Below are 22,243 nucleotides of genomic sequence, written 5' to 3'. Positions count from 1 at the left end.
TTGAAAGCACAGTCCCGTGAAAACGCCACCGGAAGCACCCGGAGTTGTAAATATTACCAGTATTTTCGTCATTTCACAGCTTTCCACTGGAAACCTCCGTGATTGAATACAACAGTAAATGTAGTAAGAATCTATTTACGTGTACTTGAGATGTTTCTTACACGTTCTTAATCATTTTTGGATACTATCATTGTGTATTTTAACAGTTTTACCAAAATTAGACAGTTTGCTTAGAAGTATTTACCGGAATCGTCACCATTTTAACTGATTCACACAAAAAAACGCCAAAGCCAATCCTCCTTAATTGTAAACATAAACACTATTCTCGTCATTCCAAGGCTTCAGACACCAATTCTGAGCTCTGTAAGCATGAACACTTAGTATTTGAAAGCACAGTCCCGTGAAAACGCCACCGGAAGCACCCGGAGTTGTAAATATTACCAGTATTTTCGTCATTTCACAGCTTTCCACTGGAAACCTCCGTGAGTGAATACGACAGTAAATGTAGTAAGAATCTATTTACGTGTACTTGAGGTGTTTGGTACACATTCTTAATTATTTTTGGTACTATCAATGTGCATTTTAACAGTTTTACCAAAATTAGACAGTTTGCTTAGAAGTATTTACCGGAATCGTCACCATTTTAACTGATTCACACAAAAAAACGCCAAAGCCAATCCTCCTTAATTGTAAACATAAACACTATTCTCGCTATTCCAAGGCTTCAGACACCAATTCTGAGCTCTGTAAGCATGAACACTTAGTATTTGAAAGCACAGTCCCGTGAAAACGCCACCGGAAGTACCCGGAGTTGTAAATATTACCAGTATATTCGTCATTACACAGCTTTCCACTGGAAACCTCCGTGAGTGAATACAACAGTAAATGTAGTAAGAATCTATTTACGTGTACTTGAGGTGTTTGGTACACGTTCTTAATCATTTTTGGATACTATCATTGTGTATTTTAACAGTTTTACCAAAATTAGACAGTTTGCTTAGAAGTATTTACCGGAATCGTCACCATTTTAACTGATTCACACAAAAAAACGCCATAGCCAATCCTCCTTAATTGTAAACATAAACACTATTCTCGTCATTCCAAGGCTTCAGACACCAATTCTGAGCTCTGTAAGCATGAACACTTAGTATTTGAAAGCACAGTCCCGTGAAAACGCCACCGGAAGCACCCGGAGTTGTAAATATTACCAGTATTTTCGTCATTTCACAGCTTTCCACTGGAAACCTCCGTGAGTGAATACGACAGTAAATGTAGTAAGAATCTATTTACGTGTACTTGAGGTGTTTGGTACACATTCTTAATTATTTTTGGTACTATCAATGTGTATTTTAACAGTTTTACCAAAATTAGACAGTTTGCTTAGAAGTATTTACCGGAATCGTCACCATTTTAACTGATTCACACAAAAAAACGCCAAAGCCAGTCCTCCTTAATTGTAAACAGAAACACTATTCTCATCATTCCAAGGGTTTAGACACCAAATCTGAGCTCTGTTAGCATGAACACTTAGTATTTGAAAGCACAGTCCCGTGAAAACGCCACCGGAAGTACCCGGAGTTGTAAATATTCCAAGTATTTTCTTCATTTCACACCTTTCCACTGGAAACCTCCGTGATTGAATATGACAGTAAATGTAGTAAGAATTTTTTACGTGTACTTGCGGTGTTTATTACACGTTCTTAATCATTTCTGGGAACTATCATTGTGTATTTTAACAGTTTTACAGAAATTAGACAGTTTGCTTAGAAGTATTTACCGGAATCATCACCATTTTAACGGATTCACACAAAAAAACGCCAAAGCCAGTCCTCCTTAATTGTAAACAAAAGCACTATTCGCGTCATTCCAAGGGTTTAGACACCAATTCTGAGCTCTGTAAGTATGAACACTTAGTATTTGAAAGCACAGTCCCGTGAAAACGCCACCGGAAGTACCCGGAGTTGTAAATATTACCAGTATATTCGTCATTACACAGCTTTCCACTGGAAACCTCCGTGAGTGAATACGACAGTAAATGTAGTAAGAATCTATTTACGTGTAATTGAGGTGTTTCTTACACGTTCTTAATCATTTTTGGGTACTATCATTGTGTATTTTAACAGTTTTACCAAAATTAGACATTTTGCTTAGAAGTATTTACTGGAATCGTCACCATTTTAACTGATTCCCACAAAAAAACGCCAAAGCCAATCCTCCTTAATTGTAAACGTAAACAATATTCTCGTCATTCCAAGGCTTCAGACACCAATTCTGAGCTCTGTAAGCATGAACACTTAGTATTTGAAAGCACAGTCCCGTGAAAATGTCCCCGGAAGTACACGGAGTTGTAAATATTACCAGTATTTTCGTCATTTCACAGCTTTCCACTGGAAACTTCCGTGATTGAACACAACAGTAAATGTAGTAAGAATCTATTTACGTGTACTTGATGTGTTTCTTACACGTTATTAATCACTTTTTGGGTACTATCATTGTGTATTTTAACAGTTTTACCAAAATTAGACAGTTTGCTTAGAAGTATTTACCGGAATCGTCACCATTTTAACTGATTCACACAAAAAAACGCCAAAGCCAATCCTCCTTAATTGTAAACATAAACACTATTCTCGTCATTCCAAGGCTTCAGACACCAATTCTGAGCTCTGTAAGCATGAACACTTAGTATTTGAAAGCACAGTCCCGTGAAAACGCCACCGGAAGCACCCGGAGTTGTAAATATTACCAGTATTTGCGTCATTTCACAGCTTTCCAATGGAAACCTCCGTGATTGAATACAACAGTAAATGTAGTAAGAATCTATTTACGTGTACTTGAGGTGTTTGGTACACGTTCTTAATCATTTTTGGATACTATCATTGTGTATTTTAACAGTTTTACCAAAATTTGACAGTTTGCTTAGAAGTATTTACCGGAATCGTCACCATTTTAACTGATTCACACAAAAAAACGCCAAAGCCAATCCTCCTTAATTGTAAAGAGAAAAAATATTCTCGTCATTCCAAGGCTTCAGACACCAATTCTGAGCTCTGTAAGCATGAACTCTTAATTTTTCAAAGCACAGTCCCGTGTGAACGCCACCGGAAGCACCCGGAGATGTAAATATTACCAGTATTTGCGTCATTTCACAGCTTTCCAACGGAAACCTCCGTGAGTGAATACGACAGTAAATGTAGTAAGAATCTATTTACGTGTACTTGAGGTGTTTGGTACACGTTCTTAATTATTTTTGGTACTATCAATGTGTATTTTAACAGTTTTACAGAAATTAGACAGTTTGCTTAGAAGTATTTACCGGAATCGTCACCATTTTAACGGATTCACACAAAAAAACGCCAAAGCCAGTCCTCCTTAATTGTACACAAAAGCACTATTCGCGTCATTCCAAGGGTTTAGACACCAATTCTGAGCTCTGTAAGCATGAACACTTAGTATTTGAAAGCACAGTCCCGTGAAAACGCCACCGGAAGCACCCGGAGTTGTAAATATTACCAGTATTTGCGTCATTTCACAGCTTTCCACTGGAAACCTCCGTGAGTGAATACGACAGTAAATGTAGTAAGAATCTATTTACGTGTACTTGAGGTGTTTGGTACACGTTCTTAATTATTTTTGGTACTATCAATGTGTATTTTAACAGTTTTACCAAAATTAGACAGTTTGCTTAGAAGTATTTACCGGAATCGTCACCATTTTAACTGATTCACACAAAAAAACACCAAAGCCAGTCCTCCTTAATTGTAAACAGAAACACTATTCTCATCATTCCAAGGGTTTAGACACCAAATCTGAGCTCTGTAAGCATGAACACTTAGTATTTGAAAGCACAGTCCCGTGAAAACGCCACCGGAAGTACCCGGAGTTGTAAATATTCCAAGTATTTTCTTCATTTCACACCTTTCCACTGGAAACCTCCCTGATTGAATACGACAGTAAATGTAGTAAGAATCTTTTTACGTGTACTTGCGGTGTTTATTACACGTTCTTAATCATTTCTGGGAACTATCATTGTATATTTTAACAGTTTTACAGAAATTAGACAGTTTGCTTAGAAGTATTTACCGGAATCGTCACCATTTTAACGGATTCACACAAAAAAACGCCAAAGCCAGTCCTCCTTAATTGTAAACAAAAGCACTATTCGCGTCATTCCAAGGGTTTAGACACCAATTCTGAGCTCTGTAAGCATGAACACTTAGTATTTGAAAGCACAGTCCCGTGAAAACGCCACCGGAAGTACCCGGAGTTGTAAATATTACCAGTATATTCGTCATTACACAGCTTTCCACTGGAAACCTCCGTGAGTGAATACGACAGTAAATGTAGTAAGAATCTATTTACGTGTAATTGAGGTGTTTCTTACACGTTCTTAATCATTTTTGGGTACTATCATTGTGTATTTTAACAGTTTTACCAAAATTAGACATTTTGCTTAGAAGTATTTACTGGAATCGTCACCATTTTAACTGATTCCCACAAAAAAACGCCAAAGCCAATCCTCCTTAATTGTAAACGTAAACACTATTCTCGTCATTCCAAGGCTTCAGACACCAATTCTGAGCTCTGTAAGCATGAACACTTAGTATTTGAAAGCACAGTCCCGTGAAAATGTCCCCGGAAGTACCCGGAGTTGTAAATATTACCAGTATTTTCGTCATTTCATAGCTTTCCACTGGAAACCTCCGTGAGTGAATACGACAGTAAATGTAGTAAGAATCTATTTACGTGTACTTGAGGTGTTTGTTACACGTTCTTAATCATTTCTTGGAGCTATCATTGTGTATTTTAACAGTTTTACCAAAATTAGACAGTTTGCTTAGAAGTACTTACCGGAATCGTCACCATTTTAACGGATTCACACAAAAAAAACGCCAAAGCCAGTCCTCCTTAATTGTAAACAAAAACACTATTCTCGTCATTCCAAGGCTTTAGACACCAATTTTGAGCTCTGTAAGCATGAACACTTAGTATTTGAAACCACAGTCCCGTGAAAACGCCACCGGAAGTACACGGAGTTGTAAATATTACCAGTATTTTCGTCATTTCACAGCTTTCCACTGGAAACTTCCGTGATTGAACACAACAGTAAATGTAGTAAGAATCTATTTACGTGTACTTGATGTGTTTCTTACACGTTATTAATCACTTTTTGGGTACTATCATTGTGTATTTTAACAGTTTTACCAAAATTAGACAGTTTGCTTAGAAGTATTTACCGGAATCGTCACCATTTTAACTGATTCCCACAAAAAAACGCCAAAGCCAATCCTCCTTAATTGTAAACATAAACACTATTCTCGTCATTCCAAGGCTTCAGACACCAATTCTGAGCTCTGTAAGCATGAACACTTAGTATTTGAAAGCACAGTCCCGTGAAAACGCCACCGGAAGCACCCGGAGTTGTAAATATTACCAGTATTTGCGTCATTTCACAGCTTTCCAATGGAAACCTCCGTGATTGAATACAACAGTAAATGTAGTAAGAATCTATTTACGTGTACTTGAGGTGTTTGGTACACGTTCTTAATCATTTTTGGATACTATCATTGTGTATTTTAACAGTTTTACCAAAATTTGACAGTTTGCTTAGAAGTATTTACCGGAATCGTCACCATTTTAACTGATTCACACAAAAAAACGCCAAAGCCAATCCTCCTTAATTGTAAAGAGAAAAAATATTCTCGTCATTCCAAGGCTTCAGACACCAATTCTGAGCTCTGTAAGCATGAACTCTTAATTTTTCAAAGCACAGTCCCGTGTGAACGCCACCGGAAGCACCCGGAGATGTAAATATTACCAGTATTTGCGTCATTTCACAGCTTTCCAACGGAAACCTCCGTGAGTGAATACGACAGTAAATGTAGTAAGAATCTATTTACGTGTACTTGAGGTGTTTGGTACACGTTCTTAATTATTTTTGGTACTATCAATGTGTATTTTAACAGTTTTACAGAAATTAGACAGTTTGCTTAGAAGTATTTACCGGAATCGTCACCATTTTAACGGATTCACACAAAAAAACGCCAAAGCCAGTCCTCCTTAATTGTACACAAAAGCACTATTCGCGTCATTCCAAGGGTTTAGACACCAATTCTGAGCTCTGTAAGCATGAACACTTAGTATTTGAAAGCACAGTCCCGTGAAAACGCCACCGGAAGCACCCGGAGTTGTAAATATTACCAGTATTTGCGTCATTTCACAGCTTTCCACTGGAAACCTCCGTGAGTGAATACGACAGTAAATGTAGTAAGAATCTATTTACGTGTACTTGAGGTGTTTGGTACACGTTCTTAATTATTTTTGGTACTATCAATGTGTATTTTAACAGTTTTACCAAAATTAGACAGTTTGCTTAGAAGTATTTACCGGAATCGTCACCATTTTAACTGATTCACACAAAAAAACACCAAAGCCAGTCCTCCTTAATTGTAAACAGAAACACTATTCTCATCATTCCAAGGGTTTAGACACCAAATCTGAGCTCTGTAAGCATGAACACTTAGTATTTGAAAGCACAGTCCCGTGAAAACGCCACCGGAAGTACCCGGAGTTGTAAATATTCCAAGTATTTTCTTCATTTCACACCTTTCCACTGGAAACCTCCCTGATTGAATACGACAGTAAATGTAGTAAGAATCTTTTTACGTGTACTTGCGGTGTTTATTACACGTTCTTAATCATTTCTGGGAACTATCATTGTATATTTTAACAGTTTTACAGAAATTAGACAGTTTGCTTAGAAGTATTTACCGGAATCGTCACCATTTTAACGGATTCACACAAAAAAACGCCAAAGCCAGTCCTCCTTAATTGTAAACAAAAGCACTATTCGCGTCATTCCAAGGGTTTAGACACCAATTCTGAGCTCTGTAAGCATGAACACTTAGTATTTGAAAGCACAGTCCCGTGAAAACGCCACCGGAAGTACCCGGAGTTGTAAATATTACCAGTATATTCGTCATTACACAGCTTTCCACTGGAAACCTCCGTGAGTGAATACGACAGTAAATGTAGTAAGAATCTATTTACGTGTAATTGAGGTGTTTCTTACACGTTCTTAATCATTTTTGGGTACTATCATTGTGTATTTTAACAGTTTTACCAAAATTAGACATTTTGCTTAGAAGTATTTACTGGAATCGTCACCATTTTAACTGATTCCCACAAAAAAACGCCAAAGCCAATCCTCCTTAATTGTAAACGTAAACACTATTCTCGTCATTCCAAGGCTTCAGACACCAATTCTGAGCTCTGTAAGCATGAACACTTAGTATTTGAATGCACAGTCCCGTGAAAATGTCCCCGGAAGTACCCGGAGTTGTAAATATTACCAGTATTTTCGTCATTTCATAGCTTTCCACTGGAAACCTCCGTGAGTGAATACGACAGTAAATGTAGTAAGAATCTATTTACGTGTACTTGAGGTGTTTGTTACACGTTCTTAATCATTTCTTGGAGCTATCATTGTGTATTTTAACAGTTTTACCAAAATTAGACAGTTTGCTTAGAAGTACTTACCGGAATCGTCACCATTTTAACGGATTCACACAAAAAAAACGCCAAAGCCAGTCCTCCTTAATTGTAAACAAAAACACTATTCTCGTCATTCCAAGGCTTTAGACACCAATTTTGAGCTCTGTAAGCATGAACACTTAGTATTTGAAACCACAGTCCCGTGAAAACGCCACCGGAAGTACACGGAGTTGTAAATATTACCAGTATTTTCGTCATTTCACAGCTTTCCACTGGAAACTTCCGTGATTGAACACAACAGTAAATGTAGTAAGAATCTATTTACGTGTACTTGATGTGTTTCTTACACGTTATTAATCACTTTTTGGGTACTATCATTGTGTATTTTAACAGTTTTACCAAAATTAGACAGTTTGCTTAGAAGTATTTACCGGAATCGTCACCATTTTAACTGATTCCCACAAAAAAACGCCAAAGCCAATCCTCCTTAATTGTAAACATAAACATTATTCTCGTCATTCCAAGGCTTCAGACACCAATTCTGAGCTCTGTAAGCATGAACACTTAGTATTTGAAAGCACAGTCCCGTGAAAACACCACCGGAAGCACCCGGAGTTGTAAATATTACCAGTATTTGCGTCATTTCACAGCTTTCCAATGGAAACCTCCGTGATTGAATACAACAGTAAATGTAGTAAGAATCTATTTACGTGTACTTGAGGTGTTTGGTACACGTTCTTAATCATTTTTGGATACTATCATTGTGTATTTTAACAGTTTTACCAAAATTAGACAGTTTGCTTAGAAGTATTTACCGGAATCGTCACCATTTTAACTGATTCACACAAAAAAACGCCAAAGCCAATCCTCCTTAATTGTAAAGAGAAAAAATATTCTCGTCATTCCAAGGCTTCAGACACCAATTCTGAGCTCTGTAAGCATGAACTCTTAATTTTTCAAAGCACAGTCCCGTGTGAACGCCACCGGAAGCACCCGGAGATGTAAATATTACCAGTATTTGCGTCATTTCACAGCTTTCCACCGGAAACCTCCGTGAGTGAATACGACAGTAAATGTAGTAAGAATCTATTTACGTGTACTTGAGGTGTTTGGTACACGTTCTTAATTATTTTTGGTACTATCAATGTGTATTTTAACAGTTTTACAGAAATTAGACAGTTTGCTTAGAAGTATTTACCGGAATCGTCACCATTTTATCGGATTCACACAAAAAAACGCCAAAGCCAGTCCTCCTTAATTGTACACAAAAGCACTATTCGCGTCATTCCAAGGGTTTAGACACCAATTCTGAGCTCTGTAAGCATGAACACTTAGTATTTGAAAGCACAGTCCCGTGAAAACGCCACCGGAAGCACCCGGAGTTGTAAATATTACCAGTATTTGCGTCATTTCACAGCTTTCCACTGGAAACCTCCGTGAGTGAATACGACAGTAAATGTAGTAAGAATCTATTTACGTGTACTTGAGGTGTTTGGTACACGTTCTTAATTATTTTTGGTACTATCAATGTGTATTTTAACAGTTTTACCAAAATTAGACAGTTTGCTTAGAAGTATTTACCGGAATCGTCACCATTTTAACTGATTCACACAAAAAAACACCAAAGCCAGTCCTCCTTAATTGTAAACAGAAACACTATTCTCATCATTCCAAGGGTTTTGACACCAAATCTGAGCTCTGTAAGCATGAACACTTAGTATTTGAAAGCACAGTCCCGTGAAAACGCCACCGGAAGTACCCGGAGTTGTAAATATTCCAAGTATTTTCTTCATTTCACACCTTTCCACTGGAAACCTCCCTGATTGAATACGACAGTAAATGTAGTAAGAATCTTTTTACGTGTACTTGCGGTGTTTATTACACGTTCTTAATCATTTCTGGGAACTATCATTGTATATTTTAACAGTTTTACAGAAATTAGACAGTTTGCTTAGAAGTATTTACCGGAATCGTCACCATTTTAACGGATTCACACAAAAAAACGCCAAAGCCAGTCCTCCTTAATTGTAAACAAAAGCACTATTCGCGTCATTCCAAGGGTTTAGACACCAATTCTGAGCTCTGTAAGCATGAACACTTAGTATTTGAAAGCACAGTCCCGTGAAAACGCCACCGGAAGTACCCGGAGTTGTAAATATTACCAGTATATTCGTCATTACACAGCTTTCCACTGGAAACCTCCGTGAGTGAATACGACAGTAAATGTAGTAAGAATCTATTTACGTGTAATTGAGGTGTTTCTTACACGTTCTTAATCATTTTTGGGTACTATCATTGTGTATTTTAACAGTTTTACCAAAATTAGACATTTTGCTTAGAAGTATTTACTGGAATCGTCACCATTTTAACTGATTCCCACAAAAAAACGCCAAAGCCAATCCTCCTTAATTGTAAACGTAAACACTATTCTCGTCATTCCAAGGCTTCAGACACCAATTCTGAGCTCTGTAAGCATGAACACTTAGTATTTGAAAGCACAGTCCCGTGAAAATGTCCCCGGAAGTACCCGGAGTTGTAAATATTACCAGTATTTTCGTCATTTCATAGCTTTCCACTGGAAACCTCCGTGAGTGAATACGACAGTAAATGTAGTAAGAATCTATTTACGTGTACTTGAGGTGTTTGTTACACGTTCTTAATCATTTCTTGGAGCTATCATTGTGTATATTTTAACAGTTTTACCAAAATTAGACAGTTTGCTTAGAAGTACTTACCGGAATCATCACCATTTTAACGGATTCACACAAAAAAAACGCCAAAGCCAGTCCTCCTTAATTGTAAACAAAAACACTATTCTCGTCATTCCAAGGCTTTAGACACAAATTTTGAGCTCTGTAAGCATGAACACTTAGTATTTGAAACCACAGTCCCGTGAAAACGCCACCGGAAGTACACGGAGTTGTAAATATTACCAGTATTTTCGTCATTTCACAGCTTTCCACTGGAAACTTCCGTGATTGAACACAACAGTAAATGTAGTAAGAATCTATTTACGTGTACTTGATGTGTTTTTTACACGTTATTAATCACTTTTTGGGTACTATCATTGTGTATTTTAACAGTTTTACCAAAATTAGACAGTTTGCTTAGAAGTATTTACCGGAATCGTCACCATTTTAACTGATTCCCACAAAAAAACGCCAAAGCCAATCCTCCTTAATTGTAAACATAAACACTATTCTCGTCATTCCAGGGCTTCAGACACCAATTCTGAGCTCTGTAAGCATGAACACTTAGTATTTGAAAGCACAGTCCCGTGAAAACGCCACCGGAAGCACCCGGAGTTGTAAATATTACCAGTATTTGCGTCATTTCACAGCTTTCCAATGGAAACCTCCGTGATTGAATACAACAGTAAATGTAGTAAGAATCTATTTACGTGTACTTGAGGTGTTTGGTACACGTTCTTAATCATTTTTGGATACTATCATTGTGTATTTTAACAGTTTTACCAAAATTAGACAGTTTGCTTAGAAGTATTTACCGGAATCGTCACCATTTTAACTGATTCACACAAAAAAACGCCAAAGCCAATCCTCCTTAATTGTAAAGAGAAAAAATATTCTCGTCATTCCAAGGCTTCAGACACCAATTCTGAGCTCTGTAAGCATGAACTCTTAATTTTTCAAAGCACAGTCCCGTGTGAACGCCACCGGAAGCACCCGGAGATGTAAATATTACCAGTATTTGCGTCATTTCACAGCTTTCCACCGGAAACCTCCGTGAGTGAATACGACAGTAAATGTAGTAAGAATCTATTTACGTGTACTTGAGGTGTTTGGTACACGTTCTTAATTATTTTTGGTACTATCAATGTGTATTTTAACAGTTTTACAGAAATTAGACAGTTTGCTTAGAAGTATTTACCGGAATCGTCACCATTTTAACGGATTCACACAAAAAAACGCCAAAGCCAGTCCTCCTTAATTGTACACAAAAGCACTATTCGCGTCATTCCAAGGGTTTAGACACCAATTCTGAGCTCTGTAAGCATGAACACTTAGTATTTGAAAGCACAGTCCCGTGAAAACGCCACCGGAAGCACCCGGAGTTGTAAATATTACCAGTATTTGCGTCATTTCACAGCTTTCCACTGGAAACCTCCGTGAGTGAATACGACAGTAAATGTAGTAAGAATCTATTTACGTGTACTTGAGGTGTTTGGTACACGTTCTTAATTATTTTTGGTACTATCAATGTGTATTTTAACAGTTTTACCAAAATTAGACAGTTTGCTTAGAAGTATTTACCGGAATCGTCACCATTTTAACTGATTCACACAAAAAAACACCAAAGCCAGTCCTCCTTAATTGTAAACAGAAACACTATTCTCATCATTCCAAGGGTTTAGACACCAAATCTGAGCTCTGTAAGCATGAACACTTAGTATTTGAAAGCACAGTCCCGTGAAAACGCCACCGGAAGTACCCGGAGTTGTAAATATTCCAAGTATTTTCTTCATTTCACACCTTTCCACTGGAAACCTCCCTGATTGAATACGACAGTAAATGTAGTAAGAATCTTTTTACGTGTACTTGCGGTGTTTATTACACGTTCTTAATCATTTCTGGGAACTATCATTGTATATTTTAACAGTTTTACAGAAATTAGACAGTTTGCTTAGAAGTATTTACCGGAATCGTCACCATTTTAACGGATTCACACAAAAAAACGCCAAAGCCAGTCCTCCTTAATTGTAAACAAAAGCACTATTCGCGTCATTCCAAGGGTTTAGACACCAATTCTGAGCTCTGTAAGCATGAACACTTAGTATTTGAAAGCACAGTCCCGTGAAAACGCCACCGGAAGTACCCGGAGTTGTAAATATTACCAGTATATTCGTCATTACACAGCTTTCCACTGGAAACCTCCGTGAGTGAATACGACAGTAAATGTAGTAAGAATCTATTTACGTGTAATTGAGGTGTTTCTTACACGTTCTTAATCATTTTTGGGTACTATCATTGTGTATTTTAACAGTTTTACCAAAATTAGACATTTTGCTTAGAAGTGTTTACTGGAATCGTCACCATTTTAACTGATTCCCACAAAAAAACGCCAAAGCCAATCCTCCTTAATTGTAAACGTAAACACTATTCTCGTCATTCCAAGGCTTCAGACACCAATTCTGAGCTCTGTAAGCATGAACACTTAGTATTTGAAAGCACAGTCCCGTGAAAATGTCCCCGGAAGTACCCGGAGTTGTAAATATTACCAGTATTTTCGTCATTTCATAGCTTTCCACTGGAAACCTCCGTGAGTGAATACGACAGTAAATGTAGTAAGAATCTATTTACGTGTACTTGAGGTGTTTGTTACACGTTCTTAATCATTTCTTGGAGCTATCATTGTGTATATTTTAACAGTTTTACCAAAATTAGACAGTTTGCTTAGAAGTACTTACCGGAATCATCACCATTTTAACGGATTCACACAAAAAAAACGCCAAAGCCAGTCCTCCTTAATTGTAAACAAAAACACTATTCTCGTCATTCCAAGGCTTTAGACACCAATTTTGAGCTCTGTAAGCATGAACACTTAGTATTTGAAACCACAGTCCCGTGAAAACGCCACCGGAAGTACACGGAGTTGTAAATATTACCAGTATTTTCGTCATTTCACAGCTTTCCACTGGAAACTTCCGTGATTGAACACAACAGTAAATGTAGTAAGAATCTATTTACGTGTACTTGATGTGTTTTTTACACGTTATTAATCACTTTTTGGGTACTATCATTGTGTATTTTAACAGTTTTACCAAAATTAGACAGTTTGCTTAGAAGTATTTACCGGAATCGTCACCATTTTAACTGATTCCCACAAAAAAACGCCAAAGCCAATCCTCCTTAATTGTAAACATAAACACTATTCTCGTCATTCCAAGGCTTCAGACACCAATTCTGAGCTCTATAAGCATGAACACTTAGTATTTGAAAGCACAGTCCCGTGAAAACGCCACCGGAAGCACCCGGAGTTGTAAATATTACCAGTATTTGCGTCATTTCACAGCTTTCCAATGGAAACCTCCGTGATTGAATACAACAGTAAATGTAGTAAGAATCTATTTACGTGTACTTGAGGTGTTTGGTACACGTTCTTAATCATTTTTGGATACTATCATTGTGTATTTTAACAGTTTTACCAAAATTAGACAGTTTGCTTAGAAGTATTTACCGGAATCGTCACCATTTTAACTGATTCACACAAAAAAACGCCAAAGCCAATCCTCCTTAATTGTAAACATAAACACTATTCTCGTCATTCCAAGGCTTCAGACACCAATTCTGAGCTCTGTAAGCATGAACTCTTAATTTTTCAAAGCACAGTCCCGTGAGAACGCCACCGGAAGCACCCGGAGATGTAAATATTACCAGTATTTGCGTCATTTCACAGCTTTCCACTGGAAACCTCCGTGAGTGAATACGACAGTAAATGTAGTAAGAATCTATTTACGTGTACTTGAGGTGTTTGGTACAAGTTCTTAATTATTTTTGGTACTATCAATGTGTTTTTTAACAGTTTTACCAAAATTAGACAGTTTGCTTAGAAGTATTTACCGGAATCGTCACCATTTTAACGGATTCACACAAAAAAACGCCAAAGCCAGTCCTCCTTAATTGTAAACAGAAACACTATTCTCATCATTCCAAGGGTTTAGACACCAAATCTGAGCTCTGTAAGCATGAACACTTAGTATTTGAAAGCACAGTCCCGTGAAAACGCCACCGGAAGTACCCGGAGTTGTAAATATTCCAAGTATTTTCTTCATTTCACACCTTTCCACTGGAAACCTCCCTGATTGAATACGACAGTAAATGTAGTAAGAATCTTTTTACGTGTACTTGCGGTGTTTATTACACGTTCTTAATCATTTCTGGGTACTATCATTGTGTATTTTAACAGTTTTACCAAAATTAGACATTTTGCTTAGAAGTGTTTACTGGAATCGTCACCATTTTAACTGATTCCCACAAAAAAACGCCAAAGCCAATCCTCCTTAATTGTAAACGTAAACACTATTCTCGTCATTCCAAGGCTTCAGACACCAATTCTGAGCTCTGTAAGCATGAACACTTAGTATTTGAAAGCACAGTCCCGTGAAAATGTCCCCGGAAGTACCCGGAGTTGTAAATATTACCAGTATTTTCGTCATTTCATAGCTTTCCACTGGAAACCTCCGTGAGTGAATACGACAGTAAATGTAGTAAGAATCTATTTACGTGTACTTGAGGTGTTTGTTACACGTTCTTAATCATTTCTTGGAGCTATCATTGTGTATATTTTAACAGTTTTACCAAAATTAGACAGTTTGCTTAGAAGTACTTACCGGAATCATCACCATTTTAACGGATTCACACAAAAAAAACGCCAAAGCCAGTCCTCCTTAATTGTAAACAAAAACACTATTCTCGTCATTCCAAGGCTTTAGACACCAATTTTGAGCTCTGTAAGCATGAACACTTAGTATTTGAAACCACAGTCCCGTGAAAACGCCACCGGAAGTACACGGAGTTGTAAATATTACCAGTATTTTCGTCATTTCACAGCTTTCCACTGGAAACTTCCGTGATTGAACACAACAGTAAATGTAGTAAGAATCTATTTACGTGTACTTGATGTGTTTTTTACACGTTATTAATCACTTTTTGGGTACTATCATTGTGTATTTTAACAGTTTTACCAAAATTAGACAGTTTGCTTAGAAGTATTTACCGGAATCGTCACCATTTTAACTGATTCCCACAAAAAAACGCCAAAGCCAATCCTCCTTAATTGTAAACATAAACACTATTCTCGTCATTCCAAGGCTTCAGACACCAATTCTGAGCTCTATAAGCATGAACACTTAGTATTTGAAAGCACAGTCCCGTGAAAACGCCACCGGAAGCACCCGGAGTTGTAAATATTACCAGTATTTGCGTCATTTCACAGCTTTCCAATGGAAACCTCCGTGATTGAATACAACAGTAAATGTAGTAAGAATCTATTTACGTGTACTTGAGGTGTTTGGTACACGTTCTTAATCATTTTTGGATACTATCATTGTGTATTTTAACAGTTTTACCAAAATTAGACAGTTTGCTTAGAAGTATTTACCGGAATCGTCACCATTTTAACTGATTCACACAAAAAAACGCCAAAGCCAATCCTCCTTAATTGTAAACATAAACACTATTCTCGTCATTCCAAGGCTTCAGACACCAATTCTGAGCTCTGTAAGCATGAACTCTTAATTTTTCAAAGCACAGTCCCGTGAGAACGCCACCGGAAGCACCCGGAGATGTAAATATTACCAGTATTTGCGTCATTTCACAGCTTTCCACTGGAAACCTCCGTGAGTGAATACGACAGTAAATGTAGTAAGAATCTATTTACGTGTACTTGAGGTGTTTGGTACAAGTTCTTAATTATTTTTGGTACTATCAATGTGTTTTTTAACAGTTTTACCAAAATTAGACAGTTTGCTTAGAAGTATTTACCGGAATCGTCACCATTTTAACGGATTCACACAAAAAAACGCCAAAGCCAGTCCTCCTTAATTGTAAACAGAAACACTATTCTCATCATTCCAAGGGTTTAGACACCAAATCTGAGCTCTGTAAGCATGAACACTTAGTATTTGAAAGCACAGTCCCGTGAAAACGCCACCGGAAGTACCCGGAGTTGTAAATATTCCAAGTATTTTCTTCATTTCACACCTTTCCACTGGAAACCTCCGTGATTGAATACGACAGTAAATGTAGTAAGAATCTTTTTACGTGTACTTGCGGTGTTTATTACACGTTGTTAATCATTTCTGGGAACTATCATTGTGTATTTTAACAGTTTTACAGAAATTAGACAGTTTGCTTAGAAGTATTTACCGGAATCGTCACCATTTTAACGGATTCACACAAAAAAACGCCAAAGCCAGTCCTCCTTAATTGTACACAAAAGCACTATTCGCGTCATTCCAAGGGTTTAGACACCAATTCTGAGCTCTGTAAGCATGAACACTTAGTATTTGAAAGCACAGTCCCGTGAAAACGCCACCGGAAGCACCCGGAGTTGTAAATATTACCAGTATTTGCGTCATTTCACAGCTTTCCACTGGAAACCTCCGTGAGTGAATACGACAGTAAATGTAATAAGAATCTATTTACGTGTACTTGAGGTGTTTGGTACACGTTCTTAATTATTTTTGGTACTATCAATGTGTATTTTAACAGTTTTACCAAAATTAGACAGTTTGCTTAGAAGTATTTACCGGAATCGTCACCATTTTAACTGATTCACACAAAAAAACGCCAAAGCCAGTCCTCCTTAATTGTAAACAGAAACACTATTCTCATCATTCCAAGGGTTTAGACACCAAATCTGAGCTCTGTAAGCATGAACACTTAGTATTTGAAAGCACAGTCCCGTGAAAATGTCCCCGGAAGTACCCGGAGTTGTAAATATTACCAGTATTTTAGTCATTTCATAGCTTTCCACTGGAAACCTCCGTGAGTGAATACGACAGTAAATGTAGTAAGAATCTATTTACGTGTAATTGAGGTGTTTGTTACACGTTCTTAATCATTTCTTGGAGCTATCATTGTGTATTTTAACAGTTTTACCAAAATTAGACAGTTTGCTTAGAAGTACTTACCGGAATCGTCACCATATTACCGGATTCACACAAAAAAAACGCCAAAGCCAGTCCTCCTTAATTGTAAACAAAAACACTATTCTTGTCATTCCAAGGCTTTAGACACCAATTTTGAGCTCTGTAAGCATGAACACTTAGTATTTGAAACCACAGTCCCGTGAAAACGCCACCGGAAGTACCCGGAGTTGTAAATATTACCAGTATTTTCGTCCTTTCACAGCTTTCCACTGGAAACTTCCGTGATTGAACACAACAGTAAATGTAGTAAGAATTTATTTACGTGTACTTGATGTGTTTCTTACACGTTCTTAATCATTTTTGGGTACTATCATTGTGTATTTTAACAGTTTTACCAAAATTAGACAGTTTGCTTAGAAGTATTTACCGGAATCGTCACCATTTTAACTGATTCCCACAAAAAAACGCCAAAGCCAATCCTCCTTAATTGTAAACATAAACACTATTCTCGTCATTCCAAGGCTTCAGACACCAATTCTGAGCTCTGTAAGCATGAACACTTAGTATTTGAAAGCACAGTCCCGTGAAAACGCCACCGGAAGCACCCGGAGTTGTAAATATTACCAGTATTTTCGTCATTTCACAGCTTTCCAATGGAAACCTCCGTGATTGAATACAACAGTAAATGTAGTAAGAATCTATTTACGTGTACTTGAGGTGTTTGGTACACGTTCTTAATCATTTTTGGATATTATCATTGTGTATTTTAACAGTTTTACCAAAATTAGACAGTTTGCTTAGAAGTATTTACCGGAATCGTCACCATTTTAACTGATTCACACAAAAAAACGCCAAAGCCAATCCTCCTTAATTGTAAACATAAACACTATTCTCGTCATTCCAAGGCTTCAGACACCAATTCTGAGCTCTGTAAGCATGAACACTTAGTATTTGAAAGCACAGTCCCGTGAAAACGCCACCGGAAGCACCCGGAGTTGTAAATATTACCAGTATTTTCGTCATTTCACAGCTTTCCACTGGAAACCTCCGTGAGTGAATACGACAGTAAATGTAGTAAGAATCTATTTACGTGTACTTGAGGTGTTTGGTACACGTTCTTAATTATTTTTGGTACTATCAATGTGTATTTTAACAGTTTTACCAAAATTAGACAGTTTGCTTAGAAGTATTTACCGGAATCGTCACCATTTTAACTGATTCACACAAAAAAACGCCAAAGCCAATCCTCCTTAATTGTAAACATAAACACTATTCTCGTCATTCCAAGGCTTTAGACACCAATTCTGAGCTCTGTAAGCATGAACTCTTAATATTTCAAAGCACAGTCCCGTGAAAACGCCACCGGAAGTACACGGAGTTGTAAATATTACCAGTATTTTCGTCATTTCACAGCTTTCCACTGGAAACCTCCGTGAGTGAATACGACAGTAAATGTAGTAAGAATCTATTTACGTGTACTTGAGGTGTTTGGTACACGTTCTTAATCATTTCTGGGAACTATCATTGTGTATTTTAACAGTTTTACAGAAATTAGACAGTTTGCTTAGAAGTATTTACCGGAATCGTCACCATTTTAACGGATTCACACAAAAAAACGCCAAAGCCAGTCCTCCTTAATTGTAAACAAAAGCACTATTCGCGTCATTCCAAGGGTTTAGACACCAATTCTGAGCTCTGTAAGCATGAACACTTAGTATTTGAAAGCACAGTCCCGTGAAAACGCCACCGGAAGTACCCGGAGTTGTAAATATTACCAGTATATTCGTCATTACACAGCTTTCCACTGGAAACCTCCATGAGTGAATACGACAGTAAATGTAGTAAGAATCTATTTACGTGTAATTGAGGTGTTTGGTACACGTTCTTAATCATTTCTGGGAACTATCATTGTGTATTTTAACAGTTTTACAGAAATTAGACAGTTTGCTTAGAAGTATTTACCGGAATCGTCACCATTTTAACGGATTCACACAAAAAAACGCCAAAGCCAGTCCTCCTTAATTGTAAACAAAAGCACTATTCGCGTCATTCCAAGGGTTTAGACACCAATTCTGAGCTCTGTAAGCATGAACACTTAGTATTTGAAACCACAGTCCCGTGAAAACGCCACCGGAAGTACCCGGAGTTGTAAATATTACCAGTATATTCGTCATTACACAGCTTTCCACTGGAAACCTCCGTGAGTGAATACGACAGTAAATGTAGTAAGAATCTATTTACGTGTAATTGAGGTGTTTCTTACACGTTCTTAATCATTTTTGGGTACTATCATTGTGTATTTTAACAGTTTTACCAAAATTAGACATTTTGCTTAGAAGTATTTACTGGAATCGTCACCATTTTAACTGATTCCCACAAAAAAATGCCAAAGCCAATCCTCCTTAATTGTAAACATAAACACTATTCTCGTCATTCCAAGGCTTCAGACACCAATTCTGAGCTCTGTAAGCATGAACACTTAGTATTTGAAAGCACAGTCCCGTGAAAATGTCCCCGGAAGTACCCGGAGTTGTAAATATTACCAGTATTTTCGTCATTTCATAGCTTTCCACTGGAAACCTCCGTGAGTGAATACGACAGTAAATGTAGTAAGAATCTATTTACGTGTACTTGAGGTGTTTGTTACACGTTCTTAATCATTTCTTGGAGCTATCATTGTGTATTTTAACAGTTTTACCAAAATTAGACAGTTTGCTTAGAAGTACTTACCGGAATCGTCACCATTTTAACGGATTCACACAAAAAAACGCCAAAGCCAGTCCTCCTTAATTGTAAACAAAAACATTATTCTCGTCATTCCAAGGCTTTAGACACCAATTTTGAGCTCTGTAAGCATGAACACTTAGTATTTGAAACCACAGTCCCGTGAAAACGCCACCGGAAGTACCCGGAGTTGTAAATATTACCAGTATTTTCGTCATTTCACAGCTTTCCACTGGAAACTTCCGTGATTGAACACAACAGTAAATGTAGTAAGAATCTATTTACGTGTACTTGAGGTGTTTGGTACACGTTCTTAATCATTTCTGGGAACTATCATTGTGTATTTTAACAGTTTTACAGAAATTAGACAGTTTGCTTAGAAGTATTTACCGGAATCGTCACCATTTTAACGGATTCACACAAAAAAACGCCAAAGCCAGTCCTCCTTAATTGTAAACAAAAGCACTATTCGCGTCATTCCAAGGGTTTAGACACCAATTCTGAGCACTGTAAGCATGAACACTTAGTATTTGAAAGCACAGTCCCGTGAAAACGCCACCGGAAGTACCCGGAGTTGTAAATATTACCAGTATATTCGTCATTACACAGCTTTCCACTGGAAACCTCCATGAGTGAATACGACAGTAAATGTAGTAAGAATCTATTTACGTGTAATTGAGGTGTTTGGTACACGTTCTTAATCATTTCTGGGAACTATCATTGTGTATTTTAACAGTTTTACAGAAATTAGACAGTTTGCTTAGAAGTATTTACCGGAATCGTCACCATTTTAACGGATTCACACAAAAAAACGCCAAAGCCAGTCCTCCTTAATTGTAAACAAAAGCACTATTCGCGTCATTCCAAGGGTTTAGACACCAATTCTGAGCTCTGTAAGCATGAACACTTAGTATTTGAAAGCACAGTCCCGTGAAAACGCCACCGGAAGTACCCGGAGTTGTAAATATTACCAGTATATTCGTCATTACACAGCTTTCCACTGGAAACCTCCGTGAGTGAATACGACAGTAAATGTAGTAAGAATCTATTTACGTGTAATTGAGGTGTTTCTTACACGTTCTTAATCATTTTTGGGTACTATCATTGTGTATTTTAACAGTTTTACCAAAATTAGACATTTTGCTTAGAAGTATTTACTGGAATCGTCACCATTTTAACTGATTCCCACAAAAAAATGCCAAAGCCAATCCTCCTTAATTGTAAACATAAACACTATTCTCGTCATTCCAAGGCTTCAGACACCAATTCTGAGCTCTGTAAGCATGAACACTTAGTATTTGAAAGCACAGTCCCGTGAAAATGTCCCCGGAAGTACCCGGAGTTGTAAATATTACCAGTATTTTCGTCATTTCATAGCTTTCCACTGGAAACCTCCGTGAGTGAATACGACAGTAAATGTAGTAAGAATCTATTTACGTGTACTTGAGGTGTTTGTTACACGTTCTTAATCATTTCTTGGAGCTATCATTGTGTATTTTAACAGTTTTACCAAAATTAGACAGTTTGCTTAGAAGTACTTACCGGAATCGTCACCATTTTAACGGATTCACACAAAAAAACGCCAAAGCCAGTCCTCCTTAATTGTAAACAAAAACATTATTCTCGTCATTCCAAGGCTTTAGACACCAATTTTGAGCTCTGTAAGCATGAACACTTAGTATTTGAAACCACAGTCCCGTGAAAACGCCACCGGAAGTACCCGGAGTTGTAAATATTACCAGTATTTTCGTCATTTCACAGCTTTCCACTGGAAACTTCCGTGATTGAATACAACAGTAAATGTAGTAAGAATTTATTTACGTGTACTTGATGTGTTTCTTACACGTTCTTAATCATTTTTGGGTACTATAATTGTGTATTTTAACAGTTTTACCAAAATTAGACAGTTTGCTTAGAAGTATTTACCGGAATCGTCACCATTTTAACTGATTCCCACAAAAAAACGCCAAAGCCAATCCTCCTTAATTGTAAACATAAACACTATTCTCGTCATTCCAAGGCTTCAGACACCAATTCTGAGCTCTGTAAGCATGAACACTTAGTATTTGAAAGCACAGTCCCGTGAAAACGCCACCGGAAGCACCCGGAGTTGTAAATATTACCAGTATTTGCGTCATTTCACAGCTTTCCAATGGAAACCTCCGTGATTGAATACAACAGTAAACGTAGTAAGAATCTATTTACGTGTACTTGAGGTGTTTGGTACACGTTCTTAATCATTTTTGGATATTATCATTGTGTATTTTAACAGTTTTACCAAAATTAGACAGTTTGCTTAGAAGTATTTACCGGAATCGTCACCATTTTAACTGATTCACACAAAAAAACGCCAAAGCCAGTCCTCCTTAATTGTAAACAAAAGCACTATTCGCGTCATTCCAAGGGTTTAGACACCAA

Source organism: Myotis daubentonii, chromosome 7 (genome assembly GCF_963259705.1).
Source record: "Myotis daubentonii chromosome 7, mMyoDau2.1, whole genome shotgun sequence".
Classification (NCBI taxonomy): domain Eukaryota; kingdom Metazoa; phylum Chordata; class Mammalia; order Chiroptera; family Vespertilionidae; genus Myotis; species Myotis daubentonii.
Note: the sequence above shows the minus strand (reverse complement) of the source record.